This window comes from Numida meleagris, chromosome 1 (assembly GCF_002078875.1).
Source record: "Numida meleagris isolate 19003 breed g44 Domestic line chromosome 1, NumMel1.0, whole genome shotgun sequence".
Taxonomy (NCBI): Eukaryota; Metazoa; Chordata; class Aves; order Galliformes; family Numididae; genus Numida; species Numida meleagris.
The window spans coordinates 133,291,949-133,310,007 of NC_034409.1; the positions used below are offsets into that span (position 1 = coordinate 133,291,949).

Consider the following 18,059-nt stretch of genomic DNA (forward strand, 5'->3'; position numbering starts at 1 on the left):
GAGGAGAGGAGAGGAGAGGAGAGGAGAGGAGAGGAGAGGAGAGGAGAGGAGAGGACTGAAAAAAAGGCTGCAGGCACTTTTGCTGAGTTGGATATGAAGGCTCACAGTGAAGGGCTGTTGAAGCCCAAATAGATCTATATCTAAATGGAAATAAGGAAACCACTACATCTGAATGAGGTTTTGCTGATCCTGTCTCATTAACCTGATAAATGTTAAAGTACTTTGGTAATTAAACTTTAACTTTAGAAGTTGCATTCATTCTAAATAAGCTGCTGGGATTTACCTTTGTCGGGGATATCAACAGTCTTCTACACTACAAGAGCCTGGAGCATCATTATGACAGCCAGCAACACAATCTAAGCCATCGCCAGAAAAGGATTTGAAGAAGAGGAGACTCATATTTAACTCTCGCCAAGAAGGCCTGTGAAACAAAAATCAGGAAGTTTACTCAGCAAAATTTCATCTGATATTTAAATCATGGAATGTTACAGTCAACCACGCTGCAAAGTTAAATGTGCTGTGGGAAAGTTAGCGGACGAAACTGTGATGATAATGATAGGTTACTGAGAAAGAATAACGTCTGATTAAATAATAACCATCCAAAACAAGTTTAAATATTTCTAAAATAGAGGCAGACTGTGGCTTGGAAAATACGAGGAGTACCTACAAAGCAAGAGAAAGGCTGTCAGAGCTGTCATGAATAACCTTCTCGACATTACTTCCCAAGGCAAGGCTGCAGAAAGCCCCAGCTGCACAGAAGAGGTGCTTCACACAGGAGCAGCATGTCACCCTGCCTCTGTGCAGCATCAGCAAGGCCACTTCTGGACAGAGACACGCAGACTGGGGAGGGGGAGGAAGCATTGAGGACGATCTGCAGGAGGACAGTCAGAGTGAGCCTTGGCTGGAGGCTGATCCTTTCCAGGTGTGGCTACAGGCATACAAACTGGTTTTTCAACCAAGAAGGAAGCTGAGAGGTGATGTTCCTAAACATACATATGAGGCATATCCATATATATGCTTTCATGTATTCTATATAAAGTATAAGTCTAAATAAAGTTGCAGGCAAGGGCATAACAGGAGCCAGTGGGTAGGAATTGAAGTCAGACAAGTTCAACCCTGACACAAATGTAATTCACCGCTGCTAAAGTTAATGGGATGTCAGCATGCCTGAGGGAGGGGAGGCAGCACCAGTCGGTTACACTAGGTGCCTCTGCATATTTAGGATTACACGTACCCCTTCCAAAACACTGCTCTTCTGAAATCAACACCATGTAATTTGCACAAAGACACCGAGGGGCAAAACAGGCAAGATGGAGCCTGTAGAAAATCAGATGCTGGGGGGGTGCTGGGGCAGAGGAGATCCTGGGACTCGTGTGTGTGACTTGCACTGCTGTGGATGGCTGCAGTTATGCAAATTTTCCCTTCTTTTCTCTCTCCACAGAGAGGCTGACATGGTGCTAAGGCCGTCAGCACCATGGACTTCCCTGCGTCAAGGCTGCACGCAGTTGCCCAAAGGGTTCTGGAGGGATATACTTTATATATATGCAAGTTATACATCACATGAGAGGTAATCATGGTCTGTATTACAGCTGAAGGCAGAAAGAAAAAAAATGTAATGGCAACCGGGCACAATAAATGCAAACAGGAAGGATCACAGCACACCAGAGCAACCATGTGGTGCTGGGAAATGGCATTTGTTGCATCCACAGCATCACAGCATTTCAGCTTGCCCATCACTAGGCATGGAATTAAACCAGGAGAAGCCGCTGGGTGGCTCTTGCAGGTGCCTGCAGCACCGAGCGTGGCCCAGCTGCAAACAATGCCCCCCACGTGCCTGTTGCTGCCCAGCCCACGGGAGCCCCGGCTTCATTCACAGCTCGAAACAGGAGGTGGCAGAGGCAGCTCGGTGCCCTGGAGGGTCAGGTCAGGCTTCGGGGCCTCCAGCTGCCTGAAAGCTGAACAGAAATGAAAAGCTGTTGGTTAAGGAGTGAGATCCTCGGGCTTCCCGCTGAGCCTGGCTGCAGCCCTTTAATTAGGGTGAGCTAATTACATCTGACAGAGGAAAAGAGGCTGTCAAGTAACATGGGAGGAACTCTTTTTGATTCAGCAGAAAGCATTTTAACTGCAGGAGTCTCGCAGGCTGACAGGAAGCCGGCGTGTCTGGGAGTGGGACACGCCATCTCGTCGGGAGCATTCCCTCCCTGCTGGGGACATGTCCCTCATGGGAGCAACCTGTATCCCACCTGCTGCCTGGATCCACAGCTGGAATCGGCCATCTGGCTTATTTCATAGAATCATTAAGTCTGGAAAAGACCACTAGGATCACCTGGTCCAACCTTCAGCCCATCAACCCTTATATGCTTATCAAAGGTGGGGCTGGGGCTGAGCTTTTCAAAAGGAGCTGGCAGGGTGCTAAGGGCATCCCAGCCCCCATCCATACCCAAGGACCTGGGCTTGTTGGTTCCTGGGCCATCCTTGTCAAGCCCAAACCGCCTCATCCTTCCTGCAGCTAAGGACCTGGCCCATGCTACCTGCCTGTGAGTTGTTTCTCAATGCAGTCAAATAATTGCAGCATTGCAGAAAAAACCTACAGCCCTTAAACCCCAACAAAGTGGGGTTTGAAGAGCTGGCGATCACAAATAGTTAACTAATGAGTGTTTACGGTGCCTGATGATAGTTGCTGGCACTAGGACAAGGGCAGTAAAAAGTGGATTAGATGAAGATAAATGTGAGACACAGGCAGAAACAAGTACTCCAGCAGATGTGTGTGGAAATTAATGGGGTGGTGATAATAACAAATTCTGATTCGCCGCACAGTAAAACTGTCTCCTGATAATCAGTTTCTAGTACAATACCAAGCGCTTATGCATGAATCAGAAATCCAAATGAGATGACATCTCAGCACTGAAAATGCTTTGGGTAGATGCTGAAGAGCTTAAAGAAAACAGCTGGGAAAAGTGGTGCTTATTTTGTCCCCTGCAGTCTTTCCACCCCCTCATTATTTTATCTTTGATCATAGCAGATCTGTGATCCAGCGTCTTTACAAACACCTCCCCACTCGTGCAGAAAGAAGGTGAGCAGGAGATCTGCTACAGAGATCCATTTGAAGCGGAGCAGCGAGTCCTTGCACTCCCCATGGGCTTTCTCATCCATGGGAGAGCTCTCACATGGCACAGTGATTGGCCAAATGTGTTGTTAAACTTCATGTGTTTACTTTTGTAGAGAGAAAATAGGATGAAAGGCATTACAGAAATGCAAAATATGGTTTGTTATGATTTAAAAGCCATTCTGTTGTATCAGTACTACTTTAAAATATTTGCCCCTTGCAGACATTTCCAGATAAGGATTCCAACCCATCTTTTCCAGTCCCATTTTTTAAAGAAATGGAGAAGTCTGCAACCCTTTGGACAATGTCTCTTTTCTTTGATCACTGCAGCCCTACGCCATGATGTGCACCCCACAAGGACAATGTCAGAGTGCTTTTCTCATCACAGAATCACGGGGGTTGGAAGGGAGATAATTTGAGATAATTGAGTCCAGCCCCCTGCTAAAGAAGGTTCTCTACAGCAGGTTGCACAGGAAAGCGTCCAGTTGGGTCTTGAATATCTCCAGAGAAGGAGACTCCACAATCACTCTAGGCAGCCTGTTTCAGTGCTCTGTCACTGTGCTCATCACTTAGGGGAGATGACCTGGAACAGAAAAAGCTTGCTGGCCTTTCTGATCGTTTTTTACCCAGACCCTTGCCCAGAGTGCAATGTGAGGGTGTAGGTCTGCAGTGCAACTCTCTTGGCCTGAAAATCACTGAGTACAGACCCATTCAAAATCATTCAGAACAGACCCGTTCACCCACCCTTCATGCTTTGCACTCTGTTTTCCTGCCCTGAATCACAGCTCGCTGTTGCCTGCATTGTGAGCATAAAATTAGGACGCAGCTCCGTATACCAAGGCCTCGAAAAAGTTCAGCTTTAGCAGTAGGAGCAGTGCTGTCAACACCTTTCCCAGTGCAGCAGAGGTTGGGGTGGTGAAATTCAGTTTGCAAAGGACACCAGGACTACCATGTGCCTGTTTTGCCCATTTGTGCGGAGCTCCAACTGTAGCAGGGTGGGGAGAAGAGGAGGAAAGGAAGCTCTGAGACCAATGTCACTGCTGGGTACTGTGAGAACAACCCACTTCATCACCCACATTTGGTATTTGGAAGGGAAGCCTTCCAGAGGGACCTGGACAGGCTGGAGAAGTGGGCCTACGAAAACCTAATGAGGTTTAACAAGGCCAAATGCAGGGTGCTGCACTTGGGCCAGGGCAACCCAGGTATTTATACAAACTGGATGAAGAACTCCTCGAGAGCAGCCCTGCAGAGAGGGACTTGGGGGTCCTGGTGGACGAGAAGCTGCACATGAGCCAGCAGTGTGCGCTGGCAGCCCAGAAGGCCAACTATGTTCTGGGCTGCATTAAAAGAGGAGTGGCCAGCAGGGAGAGGGAGGTGGTGGTCACCCTCTACTCAGCTCTCGTGAGGCGCCATCTGGAGTACTGTGTCCAGGCCTGGGGGCCCCAGCACAAGAAAGATGTGGACCTCTTGGAACAAGTTCAGAGGAGGGCCACCAAGATGTTCAGAGGGCTGGAGCACCTCTCCTATGAGGAAAGGTTGAGGGAACTGGGCTTGTTTAGTTTGGAGAAGAGAAGGCTCCGGGGAGACCTCATTGTGGCCTTTCAGTACTTGAAGGGAGCGTATAAACAGGAGGGGGAACAATTGTTCACAAGAGTGGATAGCGATAGGACAAGGGGGAATGGTTTTAAACTGAGACAGGGGAGATGTAGGTTAGATATTAGGAGGAAGTTTTTCACACAGAGGGTGGTGACGCACTGGAACAGGTTGCCCAGGGAGGTTGTGGATGCCCCGTCCCTGGAGGTGTTCAAGGCCAGACTGGACGTGGCTCTGGGCAGCCTGGTCTAGTGGTTGGCGACCCTGCACTCAGCAGGGAGGTTGAAACACGATGATCTTTGAGGTCCTTTTCAACCCAGGCCATTCTATCATTCTATGATGATTCTATGATTTCTGGCCCAGACCCCAGAGTGAGACTGGGTGGGGTGGGAATAAACCCTGCGGGCATCACTGAGCATCTGAGAGACACCAGCGATTTGGGAAACCAGAGGGCACTGAAGACACAGAAAATGGAATTTATGGATTTCTTTGTACCATCCTAAAACAAATGTGATGTTTCCAACCAGCAGATGTGGCAGCAGACACCCTACGATCATTTTATTTGAAACTTACATTGTACGGTTTGGGTTGGACCTTTTGCGTGAAATTCTTCTATACTTGAAAGATAAAAAGCAAAGCCCCGCCCCAGCAGAACCCAACCTCTGTATCATTACAAAGCCATTAAATATAGTTACAGAAAAGTTTTCCACAGCAGCACTCCGTGCCCTGGCCCCAGACTCCCCAGGGCTGGGTATCAATGACATTTCTCCATGAAGATGTGGCTCTAAGGGGGCCTGCCAGCAGTGAGCAAGGGACAGCTAAGCCCCGCTGAAAGTGTCTATTTTCCCTGTCACCGCCCCTTCTGCACACGACCTGTTAAAAGGATTAAATTAAAAGAATTCCCAGAGCTAATCTAGTGATGATATTATGAGAGACAGAGCTCAAGCGCGTCCCAGGGATGGCTGATCGGGTTGCCTAGGATGTATTATTTATGGAGCCATCTGCTTTAGACAAGGATTGAAGTCTGAGAGGGAGGAGGGTTTTGATGGAATTCAGACGTTTTACTGGGACAAGGGGATTGTAGAGTATTTCCCCCACCCCGAAAAAATGCAGCTGTAGATATTTATGGAATAAATCTGGCACCAGAGTACCTGTGTGCTGGTGCCTTCACAAAAGTACTGCTTGGCCCGGAGAGCCCTCAGGAGTCCCTGCAGAATGGATGCTCACTGTGCGGTGTGTTAGCAGAAGGGAGAGACATGCACAACGTCAGGGCTCCAGCCAGAGTTATTGGTACGCGGGCTGAGAAATGCAATGGTATAAACAGATCTGCGGCTGGAATGTGAGGAGGCAGCGGGGGCAGCCAACAGAGGCAGCGTCCGCAGGAAGACAGAAATAATTTCCCCAAAATAGCCTGCTTAGTTACTGGGCAGCTCACTAAATGTAGGATTTGTGTACAGCTATTACAGGCAACGCGAAGCCAAATCGCAAATGTGAAAAATAAACGGTCTCTCTTTCTGATTTAGGCTGACGTGCCATTTAAATAATATGGGCCAAGAAATGTGAAATGAGATATCTCAATGAGCAGGACATGTGTCCCTTCCCCTCCTGCCCATCTCCTGTGGAGCCAGAAGCACGCTGTTTTTTTCCCCATCACAGTTGCCTCATCAGCTTTCTAAATACCAGCATCCCCCCAGGCTCATGTCCATGTGTTTGTTGGTGATCGGGAATGAATCTTATCCCAAAGCTTTGGCTGGGGAGGTTCTGCTAAACCTTTATGTAGAAATTTGCTGGAAGCTACCTGTCAGCTTGCTGCCCATTTTCCAGTAATTCAGACTAATGACTCGTCAGCTCCTTTTTTCCTTTCTTTTACATCTGTCTAGAAGTAGTTTCTGCTCCAGTTGCTGATTTAATAACACAGTGCTATCTACCAAGGAAAGTCTCACCCGGTCATACTTGATTTGTCTCATGATGGTGCTCATAATCCTTATTTAATTAGTTATTAGCAAAAAAAAATCTGGGCAACTGGTTCCAGGGCCCAGACTAAAACTGGAGCATTGCTTAAGAACTGTTGTTCCACACAGGCAACTTTGATTGTGAAAATGCAGGAGCTGGTCACAGAATACAAGAAAGGCTGGTGTGTGCAAAATCAGAAATACATTTATGCAGTATTTTTGTTAAGCTGCAGTTTGGGATTCTGTATGGTGGAATATACCTCCCTATGTTGCTACCTGTCTGTGATTTATTTGAACAGGGCAGGAACTGGGTTTCTGTCTGAGATGCATTGTTGTATGACCCACAGCTCAGGCATGGAGAGGCGTCCTGCATCCCAAGGAGGAGAGGGACTCAGGCAGAGTGCTGGGGCTGCTAGCCTCCACAAACTTCACAGTGGTTTTCTTTCAGTCCCCCAGCTCTCAGGGATGTGACACCCTGGGACACCATCTGTCACTTCTGGTTGGGTGACAACATCATGGGACACAGTAGCACGGTCATCAGCATAACCAGTTATATATAAGAACCTAAGGCAAAGGGCTGGGTGTCCTCAGCATACCTTTCTCTATGATGACTGACTCATGAGGACCATGGGCAATGCACCAGAAGGAGCCCTCAGTTGCAGAGCCACACTGGAGTGTCTCTATGATCTGAAGTGAGGCACCATGGAGGTGACCATCCAGTACCATTTTCAGTCTCTCAGTACCGGCATGTACCTACATGCACCTCCTGTACCTCAAACAGGAACCTGCACGAAGCTTGGTGCTTGGGGACACAAAGAAACACAAACCATCTTCTTGACACAAAAGTCAGAGTTAGTAAGACATTAGAAAATGACCAAGACAACGGAGTGCCTTTTTGTCCCCATCACTGTAAGGCAGATGGCAGTGACAGATTTGTCTCTTCTCCTGTCAGCCCCAAAGCCTCTGCAGGACTGGATTCTCCTGCGATGCCTGCAGCTCATGTCCTGCTGCAGGGACATGACTCACTTACAGGGGCAAGTTCTCTGGGCAGGACAGAGGGCCAGGATTTGTAGTCCTTGCAGGACAAAGTGCTAAAGGGGCTGAAATGAAGTGGCTTTTGAGTAAGTGTCTCTGCAGAATATTCTTCATTTCCCTGCTAGCCAGGCAGAAGAGTCACAAGAGCTTCTTAAATGCGTGTACACTGGAGGCATCGTGTCTCCCTGTGTGCTGTACAGCCTTTATCACAAAGTGTCTGATTGTTGCCACCCCACAATTAACTTGGAGATGGAATCAGCCTGCTGATTTCACCATCATTAGCCACTGCTGTGGCTACATGGCCACGCTGTGTGGTATCACTCCTCAAGTTGCCTCTTCTGCTCAGAACAATATTTTACCAGGTAGCCAAAGCAATCTCACAGTTTGCTTGTGTTGGGATACACCACTGCTCAAGTTCAGCTGCTCATTTCCATGGCCTCCCTTGTCCTGTGTTTGTTGAGTACACCACTGAGTTCACCTCAGGAAACAGCTGGGAAGGCACTCAGTCTCGTCTAATGTCACCCTTATCCATTCCTGGTGCCCTCTGGGTCACTATGCTGGCAAATCACTTGGTCAGTTATGGACTAGATCCTGATGAAATGCTGGGAGAGCTGAAAGCTGGGGGTGCTTTCAGCCAAAGCCAATTTCCTGGCACAGGTTACTTCATGGAGAGCTGTGTGGGAAAACACAATGGCAAGGGAAAGGGCTGAGCAGGGATTGCTTAACCCATCATGCTGTTAAAAGGTGTTCGCTGAATCAGAGCCTCAGAGATCAGACTTGAATATAATTTTTCATTATCTTAGAGAGTAGATCTGCTCATGTAAGCACTGATGTTTCCAGAGAAGTCAGCAATGAACCAACAGAAAAATGTTTTGAAGACTTTCAGGTCCTGTTCCTTTTGATTTAGATGTCTATATTAGGTGAACTGGGTTTTGCATAGTACACAACAAGCTGCAGTAGTGGCATCATAATACAACTGCAAATGCTGTAACTGCATCAAGAGTTTCTTAGACGCTTTCTCCCATGAAAGCCTTGTAGATAAGCTCAGGAAGTGTGGGATAGATGAGTGAACAATGAGGTAGATTGAGAACTGGCTACCTGGCAGAGCTCAGAGGGTTGTAACACTCTGGGTCAGCAGCACAATTGAGTTGGAGGCCTGTAACTAGTGGTGTTTCCCAGGGATTGGTGCCAGGTCCAATCTTGTTCAATATCTTCATCACTGACCTGGATGAAGGGATAGAGTCCACACTCAGCAAGTTTGCTGATGATACAAAGACGGGAGGAGCGGCTGACACACATGGAGGCTGTGCTACCACTCAGCAAGACCTGGGCAGGCTGCAAAATTGAGTGGAGAGGAATGTGATGAAGTTCAACAAGGGCAAATGTACAGTGCTACACTTGGGGAGAAATAAAGGCATGCCTCAGTACAGGTTGGGGGCTGACCTGCTGGAGAGGAGCTCTATAGTGAAGGATCTGCGCATCCTGATGGGCAACAGGGTGGCCACGAGCCACCAGTGTGCCCTTGTGGCCAAGGCCAGTGCTATCCTGGGGTGCATTAAAAAGAGTGTGGCCTGGAGTATGATGCCCAGTTCTGGGCTCCTCAGTTGAAAAAGAGACAGGTATCTCCTAGGAAGAGTCTGGTGGAGGGCAACAAAGATGATTAAGGGCATCACCTGTATGAGGAATGGCTGGGACACCTGGGGCTGCTCATCCTGGAGAAGAGAGGACTGAGAGGGGATCTCATCAATGCTTATAAATATGTCTAAAAGGTGGGTGTCAAGTGGATGGGGCCAGGCTCTTTTTTTGACGGTGAGCAGCAACAGAACAAGGTGCAATGGCCACTAGCTGAAATAAAGGAACCTCCATTAGAACGTGAGAAAAAAATTCTTTCCTTTGGGGGTGACAGAGCACTGTAATAACAGCCCAGAAAGGCTGAGGAGTATCCTCACGATGGGAGTGAATGGGCAGCACTGAGCTCTGCTCTCTGGTGACAGCGACAGGGCCCGAGGGAACGGCATGGAGCTGTCAGGGGAGGGGCAGCTGGGGGTTAGGGAAATGTTCTGCACCAGAGGGAGGTGGGCATGGAACAGGCTGCCCAGGGCAGTGCACATGGTCCCGAGTGCTGGAGTTCAAGGAGCGTTTGGACACCGCTCTCAGACACAGGGTTTGGATTTTGGGTAGTCCTGTGTGGGGCCAGGAGTTGGACTCAATGATCCGTGTCGGTCTCTTTCAGTGAAGGATATGCTGTAATTCTATGATTCTGGCATTTACAGGGAGTATGAATCACAGGGTCACAGAATCATCAAGGATGGAAAAGACCTTCAAGACCATCAAGTCCAACTATCAACCTGACCTATGGAGTTACTAAAACCTGCCTCACACCACACGTCTTTACAAGACAGAGCCTTATTTCCCCCTGTAACCAAGCCTGTCCTGCCCTGCAGGCCATTCCTTCTCTCTCTGCCCTTCTGCTAACCCTTGCCATGCCGCTCCTCCACAAGCATTCTGGATGGCAAGGAGAGGCTGTAACACCCCACAGCACACCGGCTTCCAACACCTGCAAGGAATTAAGGGAGGGTGAAACACTCCCAGGAGCCTGGTGCGCATCCTTCAGCCTCTACAAAATCCTGAATTCCTTTTGCATGAGAACATGGGTACATCTGCTTGCAATCATCGTTCCCCAGCCAGACGGCCTGCTGAAGCAGAAACATGATTCTCCACACTTTGGTCAGCATTTGCAGCCGAGGGGCCAGGATTTGAGAGGAGCAGAATAAGCCTGCCTTTCAGCCACCCTTCCCCAGCAGCCTGCCTGCCCCAGTGCTCACAGTCCTGTGCGATCCTTGCCCTACTTTCAGGGGTTGAGAAATGCTTAAATAAAGAGAAACTTGTTCTGTGGTGGAAAAATGGTCACTTCTTCTGGCTAGGCATTTGAGAAGGAGACAGGAAGCATGTTATTTTAAAGGTAAACTGATAAAATGTTTGTTTGCTGAAGGAACAGGAGGAATGTCAAAAACATGTCTTTATATACTACTGTACAAGAAGTTATTTGAGGATATAGTTCTGCCCTGACAACAACTGCAGGGTGCTGTAGAGGAATATTTTATCTTTCAGTTGTCTGTGGGCTCATATAGGATCTTTTCCTGGCCCTAAGAAGGCTCTTTGTCAGTGCATGCACACGAGTGTGTGTACATAGCTGTGTCAACGCACACTCTGTAGCCATGGTAATACCTAAAAATGTTACAAGGACAGTGAATGGAAACAGAGAAATGCTATCAGAGTCTCTGGTGATGCTATTGTTTGATTCTTAATGTTTTCCCCATTTCAGCTGACCAGCAAGAAAACAGCTAAAAGTCCCTATTTTAATGAAAGCCTCATATGCAATCCCATGGCAGGTTGTAGAATAGAATCACAGAATCATTAGGTTTGGAAAAGACCACCAAGATCATAATGTCCAACCACCAGCCCATCCCCACCATGCCCACTGACCACATCCCTCAGTGCCACATCCACACGGTACTTGAACACCTCCAGGACGGTGACTCCACCAACCTCCCTGGGCAGCCTGTGCCAGTGCCTCACCACTCCTTCTGAGAAGGAATCTTTCCTCACATCTAGCCCGAACCTCCCCTGGTACAACTTGAGGCCACTACTTCATTATGTACTTCTATAGATTTGCCAGATTAGATTTAGAAGGCAGCAGCCTTGAATGCTTCTATACAAAAGGACCAAATTGTACCTTATGAGTGCGATTAGGAATGTCATGTTCTGGGAATAAAGTGAAAGTATTCTTAACAAAAGAAAATCAGACTATCAAGTAGCTCAGTTTTCCTGTGATTCCTGAAAGCAAGCTGGAGGCAGTGACCACAGCACCCTCCTTGTCCTCAGCTCTGATTGTGCTTGAGCATCGTCAAGTGGGATGTCTACCAGTCTGGTTAACAGGCTCCAAGATGACATCTTGCTACGTCCCCAAATGACATGGCTGCAGAGAGAATGCTGTAGTGGGAGTCCAGCCAAGGAGACCTTGTCTCTCCAAGGCCTCTGCACTGTTCACATATGCCCAACACTCACCAACCTTTTGGCTCTGCTTTTGCTGAGGGATAGTGTGCTCCTCCACCCTACCCTTACATGACATTCAGAAATCTAGCTATTTAAGAGAAGATATTCTGTGAAGCCAACTGGCAGCTCCAAGTGTTCTTGCTCTCCTTTGGCAATTTTGCTAGCTATAGTTGCAGAAATGTAGATCATCAGGTATTTGAAACTTCAGTAAATTCAAAGAAATGCAAAGCCTTTTTGTAACATTTTCTAGTAGGGGAACACAGGCACACACACAGCTATATGGCTGGCCTTTAACATCTTGTAATTTAGCCATATCTTAACTGAGATGAAGATAAGGTGCAGGAACCTAAGCAAGCCAGAGCGCATCCCTGCAATCTGGCAGGAAAGGCTTGCATGTGTGGCAGCTGTATTTCCTAATTTCCTCTTCAGATGCCTTTTACAAATGTCTGCTTTGTGCAGTGTTTGTTCAGCTCTCCAGCTTGACTTCCATACAAGAACTGTCCCCAGCCACCAGGGATAGTGGTGGACAGGCATCTTTTTAAAAAATACGGAATACATGTATTCACTGGTATGCACATTTCAACACCACAGTTTATCCACATGCATTCCCATGCATACATGCAGAACTTTTATCCCACAGTAGAACAACTTGTGCTAGTCAATGAGGAACCAAAGGAAAGCATCTGTCATTAAAAAAGCAATAGGAAGACACATTTATTTAGCACAAGCTGAAATGCAGACATGTTTTCATGCTGTGTTTGGCTTGGCTTACCACAGGCAAGGCTTAATGAAGTACAGAGAGATTGTCTGAAAGAAACTGTGCAGGGTCTGATGTTTACTGGAACTTCTCTCTGTTGGCTGCCCCTAAATGTTCATTTGGGTGTTGCAACACACTGGCACTCCAATAAATCCATTCTGGTCCTACTTAGAGATCTCATACTTGATGCCTTTCTTTTTTTAATACGGCTTCCTGCCCTATGAATGCTAATGTAGGTCTTCTTGACAGACCTTGTCCTAATAATGACATATAGAGATGAAAACCTCTCCTGTGATGGCACAGGAGAGGTGTGCCTTTAGCTGTGTCAATAGCTTTTGAAAGCATTGACAGTGAAGTGTGATTGCCTGTGGAACTGAACTGTTAACAGAGCATGGGTCAAGCTTGGATTTTCAGTTAGAGGAAGGATAAGCCTGCAGGTAAGTGTATCTCTCTGGCAGTCAGCAAGCCTAAAGGTTAGATCTCAATGTAGCAACGGGAAAATCCACATCCCTTTTACACTTCTTTCTAATGTCTGTGCTTGTACAGAACTCTTCTTACTACTTGCCATGCAGCTTTCATCCTCAGCAGGTGGCACACGCACAAATGTTTTGCTTCTGGGAGTAAACGTAATTTGTCAAGGCCTCATGCAATTGTGTTTCACTCCTGCTCCTTAGTCTTGCTGATCTGTTATGCCCTTTTCCTTGCCCTTCTGCTTCCCTGTAGACCCTCAGCTCATTGTAACCCTGTAATCAGCGCCTGTCCCTTTTCAGGTATTGCTTGAAGTCACTACTGTGCAATTGAAGGGAAAATGGTAACGACTGATTTGAAGGGAGCTTGGCTTCAGCTGACATTTCTGTGTAAATTTCAAACAAGCAGTTTTGTAGGTGATTTGTAAATGTATAAACTCTGTGGTACTACCTGTCTTTTCCTTCCTTTCATATCTGAGTGAGATGCATTGATTCTAAGACTAGGAGACATCAGTCTGGTCTGACCACCTGCATAATTCAGATCCTCTGACATCCCTGTAAAAATTCAGCTTTCTGGATCATAAAGAGTACCTGTGACAGTGATTGTCTTTTAGAAAGAAAAACAATCTACCCCGATTAAGAAAGATCCACCTGTTCCTACACAATCCTTCTTACATTCTTCCTGTGTTTCCCAACAAAAACGTTGTCTTACACATGTGCCACTCTGAAAGCAATGCCTCCTATTTATTTCCATGGAAACTACAACAGATACAAAGAGAACAATGACATTGTTTGATAGAGCAAATTCTCAGCTACAAAACACTCTTTTTCAACAGAGTCACCATCATTAGCTATGCATTTTCACCAGTGATGAACAAGAGCCTGCATGTTGCACTTGTAACAATCTGCAAGGCCATTCAGAGCATGGCTTGTCTTTGACATCGCTGTCACCACTGCTGAAGCACACCACCACTGTCTCACTGTGCTCACATCCACTGTTTGGTCTCCATCAGCATTCAGCAAGTATTGGTGAATGTCAGTGGATGCCATTTTTTCTGCATGAAGGAGTTCAGTGACACACCTTTGCTTCATACGCACATCTATATCAAATGCCACTGTGTCAGAGTGCCCCTCTTCTGCCATCTGACACACAGCAACAAAATGTAATGGAATATTTGTGGGAAGGTTCAACCTCTACTGCCGTGCCACCAACACCCACCTCTGACATTGTGGGCTTACATAAAAAAACAGGAGGCATTACTTTCGGAGCTGCTCTCATACCTTCCGAACACTCATTAACCCCATCTGGTATTTTTCCTCTGAAGTTAAATTCTGAAGTCATTACAATGACTCTATCCATATCTCTACCTGTCTGTTCATAACAAGTGCACAGAATCCTGATATCAGTGAACAAAATGGGCACATTCCTTAACTGTCATTTTTCTTGTCACAAATTAATCCTTAGATTATTTTGGATAATTTATTCCTAAAGCTGTTCACATAGTCTGGGAAAGGAAAAGGCAGATACATTTTCCAATGCTGTGTTAGGAAGAGAATGCGCTTAGATTTTTGAATAATATTTGTATTACGTATATACTTACATATATAAATGAGTTTAGTTCTCTGTGTGTGAGAGTTTATGTTTAAATGAAAATATGTGATGTTTAAATGGAAACCAGCAATGGAAATGGGAGAGAAACCTCTGACAAAAATAAGACGAGATGGAATTTGTCCATAATGAAACCAAAACGTGTGTCAGCCTTTGTTTTACATTTTTCTCTTAGGTATGAGCCTAATCTGGAGTTGTCTGTGCTCTTACAGGTAAATGAATCTGTGCCTTGGGCAGTAGGATCTTTCCTAGAGGAAACTGATGGATTGCTTCTAATATTGAGACTGTAGGTTTGATGGGAACTGTGGTGTTGTCTTAATTATAATGTTGTTGATCTTACAGCAGTTTTTTTTTATCAGATAAAAAGGCCTCTTTCTGCCCCGTATTTCTCTCCTCCCTTTCCAAAAGTTTCAGTATGGCTTGTCTTAAAGACAAATAAAAAAGCCAAATAAGATTACTGCGATGGAAAACTTTTCCATAGGAGTATTTAGTGGCTTTGTAACGATTTGGTTATGTTGGGGTGGGGCTTTTTATTTTATTTTATTTTTAAAAGTGTAGAAGAATTTCTCATGAAAGTTCCAACCCAAACCACACAAAGGAATTTTCATACAAAATGATTGACCTTGCTAAAACCAAGGGCAAATGTTGCTTTTGAATCAGAAAACATGGATTCTTGTCCAGGGGCCTAGAATTTGCTCAGCAGAGCACCAGGAGGGGTCTCTGAAAAATGTGCTCCTGTGTTGGGTGCTTCCTACTTCAAAGTCCACACCACCTGTGCACACCCTGTTTTCTCCTCACCGAGAGAAGGCATAGCATCCTCTCCTACCATCTCCAATAAACTAGTGTTTAAAACAACAACATTCTATTGCATCTCACTTGCCACCACCACATCTGCATTAATCAGTAGGAAAAAAGCAAACTTTAACTGACAGTGTCTGAGAAGAATCTCCCAGTTACGACTTGAATGAAAACCTTACACCACTGTGTGGCCTCTCCTGCTCTACCATAGCGTTATTACCGTGCTTGTGCTGTTTCTGCTGGGTACAAGGACTCCTCAAGGATTTGTCTGAGGCTTTGCTTCCTCTTGTACAACTAAACGCCAATCTTGACACCTAAGAGAAGAAAGAGACGACTGCTGTCAAAGAACTGCTGTACAATTACCCTGGCTTAGGTCTATCCCAGCTCCCATGGCAGTTCAGCCAATACATATTTCTCACACAGATTAGCTTTCTGGTTAAACTGCGTCTAGTTTGGCCCCAAGCTGAATGATCAGAACCACAGAGGGGATCTTTTTCCTATGAGGATATTTCTGATATAGAGGAAACCATGTGCTGGAGATGGATGGTAGCTCCTCCATCTTGCAACCATCCCCAAGGGCAACAGATCCAGTGCATAACAGCACTTATGCCCATGCCTAGAGGAGCTAGCAGGGACTTCAGTCTTGTCTATGTGATAAATGTGGGCAGATTCTTCTGGTTGGGTAATGAGAGACAGCTTCAGTCCAGAATGCGTGCAGCCCTACTAGCACATGTACATGCACCCAACACATGACAGCAAAAAGCCGAGGAAGAAATGCATGCCTTCAGGTAGGAAATACATTTCCCTACTACTACATTGTGTAAGATCCAGGCATAGCAGCAGCAGACTGGGATTTAATCTTTCCAGGATGAATGGGATTCCACAGTGCTCTTGCAATTCAAATTGAATTTGTGCATGAATATTTTCAGGACAAGTATTTAAATGATTACAACGGGCAAAAATGTCCCCTCAAGCACCCACAGGAAGCAGCGTTGTGATGCTAGGCTGGCAGAGACTGCCTTTGAAGCATGGCATCCAAGCATGGCCAGGTGCAGAGGGATTTCATGCTGGAAGATTAAAGATGCCACGATCTCTTAACAGCAGCACGCGAAGGCTACAAAAGGAGCACTCTCCTGGAAACAAACTGAGCTGTAAATCAGAAATGTAATCCAGCATCAAACGGGCAGAGGCATGGCCTCCTTCACAGGGAGGGTTTGGGCAGGCACTGGTAAAGCTGGAAGCACAGAGATGAGGCAGAGCTGGGGAAGGAGGCAGCACAGCAAACCACAAGGGTAAAAGATCACATGTGATAGCATCAGGAGGACAAGCTTACGCTCTGATAACCTTGGAGCTACACTCAGAGCTGAGATGCTCCAGATGCTTCTAAGGCTTCTTTCTGCAGTGCCTGGCTCCCGGGCTGGTGCTTTCTGGCTGTGGATAAGGCCCAACTCATGGCGGCTCCTTGGGTTGGGGTGAACAACATAGGCCCCTCTGGAAAAACCGAGAAGTTTAATTTCACCAGTTTCACTCCATTCCCCCTTCTGGACATACTCTCCCACTGCCTCCTTGCTTGGCCCCAGCTCTTGCAAACCACCTGAGACACTACGGCTTCCTAGTCCTGAGGGCAGCGAAGTCCAGGCCAACACAGATGGTGAAGGGTCTGAAGGGGAAGTCATATGAGGAGCAGCTGAGGCCCCTGGGTTTGCTCATCCCAGAGCAGAGGAGCTGAGGGGAGGCCTCATGGCGGCTGCAGCTCCTCACAGGGAGCGGAGGGGCAGCGCTGAGCTCTGCTCTCTGGGACAGCGACAGGGCCCGAGGGAACGGCATGGAGCTGTCAGGGGAGGGGCAGCTGGGGGTTAGGGAAAGGTTCTGCACCAGAGGGAGGTGGGCATGGAACAGGCTGCCCAGGGCAGTGAGCATGGTTCCAAGCTGCTGGAGTTTAAGAAGTGTTTGGACACCACTCTCAGACACAGGGTTTGGATTTGGGGTGGTCCTGTGTGGGATCAGGAGCTGGACTTGATGATGCTTGTGGGTTTTTTCTGACTTGGATATCCTATGGTTCTATGACCACTAACTCACCAACAGCAAACCTGAATACAATCCCGCTAGTTTAGTAAACACTGAATTGTCTTCAAAAAGTATGAGAGGCAGTGCTGGCAAGAGAGGAGAGGGCCTGGTGGAAGAATGGGATAAAGCGTTCTGGTGAAGCAAGAGGGGGGAGATAATGACCTTAAGGAAGGTGAGGATTTGGTTGGGGGCCTGGGAGAACAAGGAGACAGCAGGCAGCAACCACCTCATGTATAAATCTAGAGCTTGGGAGAAAGAGCAAAATTGTGTACAAACCATTAAGACAGTAATGCCATCACGTCGGGGAGAGGGATGCTAAAGCCAAACTGCTAAAATTAAGACTTTTAAGAACTTCACCTTTTGAGCATTTGCAGCCTCTTTTTTTTTTTTTTTTTTTTTAAGCAGCGTGCATGTATTCTGGAAGTATACAATAAAAGAAGGGAACAAACTGAAGTCAAAAATAGCTCAGAAATATGAGTTCAGAAGAAATGTTTTGAAACATTAAAGAAATGTTAAAAGAAGAGACTTTAGAGACAGCAGCGAAAGAAAGAATGATTTAAAATAAATTGATCTGCGGTAAAAAGAGAAAATTTAATGTATTACGATACCGCTTCTTTCC

At 46.6% G+C, this 18,059-nt stretch overlaps 2 long non-coding RNA genes across 2 annotated transcripts in view; one reads left to right on the top strand and one right to left on the bottom strand.

Moving 5' to 3' along the window:
- The window catches only part of LOC110406954, a 52,145-nt gene extending 36,565 nt beyond the window's left edge, over positions 1-15,580 (top strand). Inside the window, exons 4-5 of the long non-coding RNA XR_002443657.1 lie at positions 1,442-1,567; positions 9,960-15,580. This is a non-coding gene — a long non-coding RNA (uncharacterized LOC110406954). The remainder of the gene's footprint in view (positions 1-1,441; positions 1,568-9,959) is intronic.
- The window catches only part of LOC110406962, a 22,469-nt gene extending 5,334 nt beyond the window's left edge, over positions 1-17,135 (bottom strand). The window contains exons 1-3 of the long non-coding RNA XR_002443660.1: positions 16,707-17,135; positions 15,594-15,687; positions 284-421 (exon numbers count right to left, since the gene is read on the bottom strand). This is a non-coding gene — a long non-coding RNA (uncharacterized LOC110406962). The remainder of the gene's footprint in view (positions 1-283; positions 422-15,593; positions 15,688-16,706) is intronic.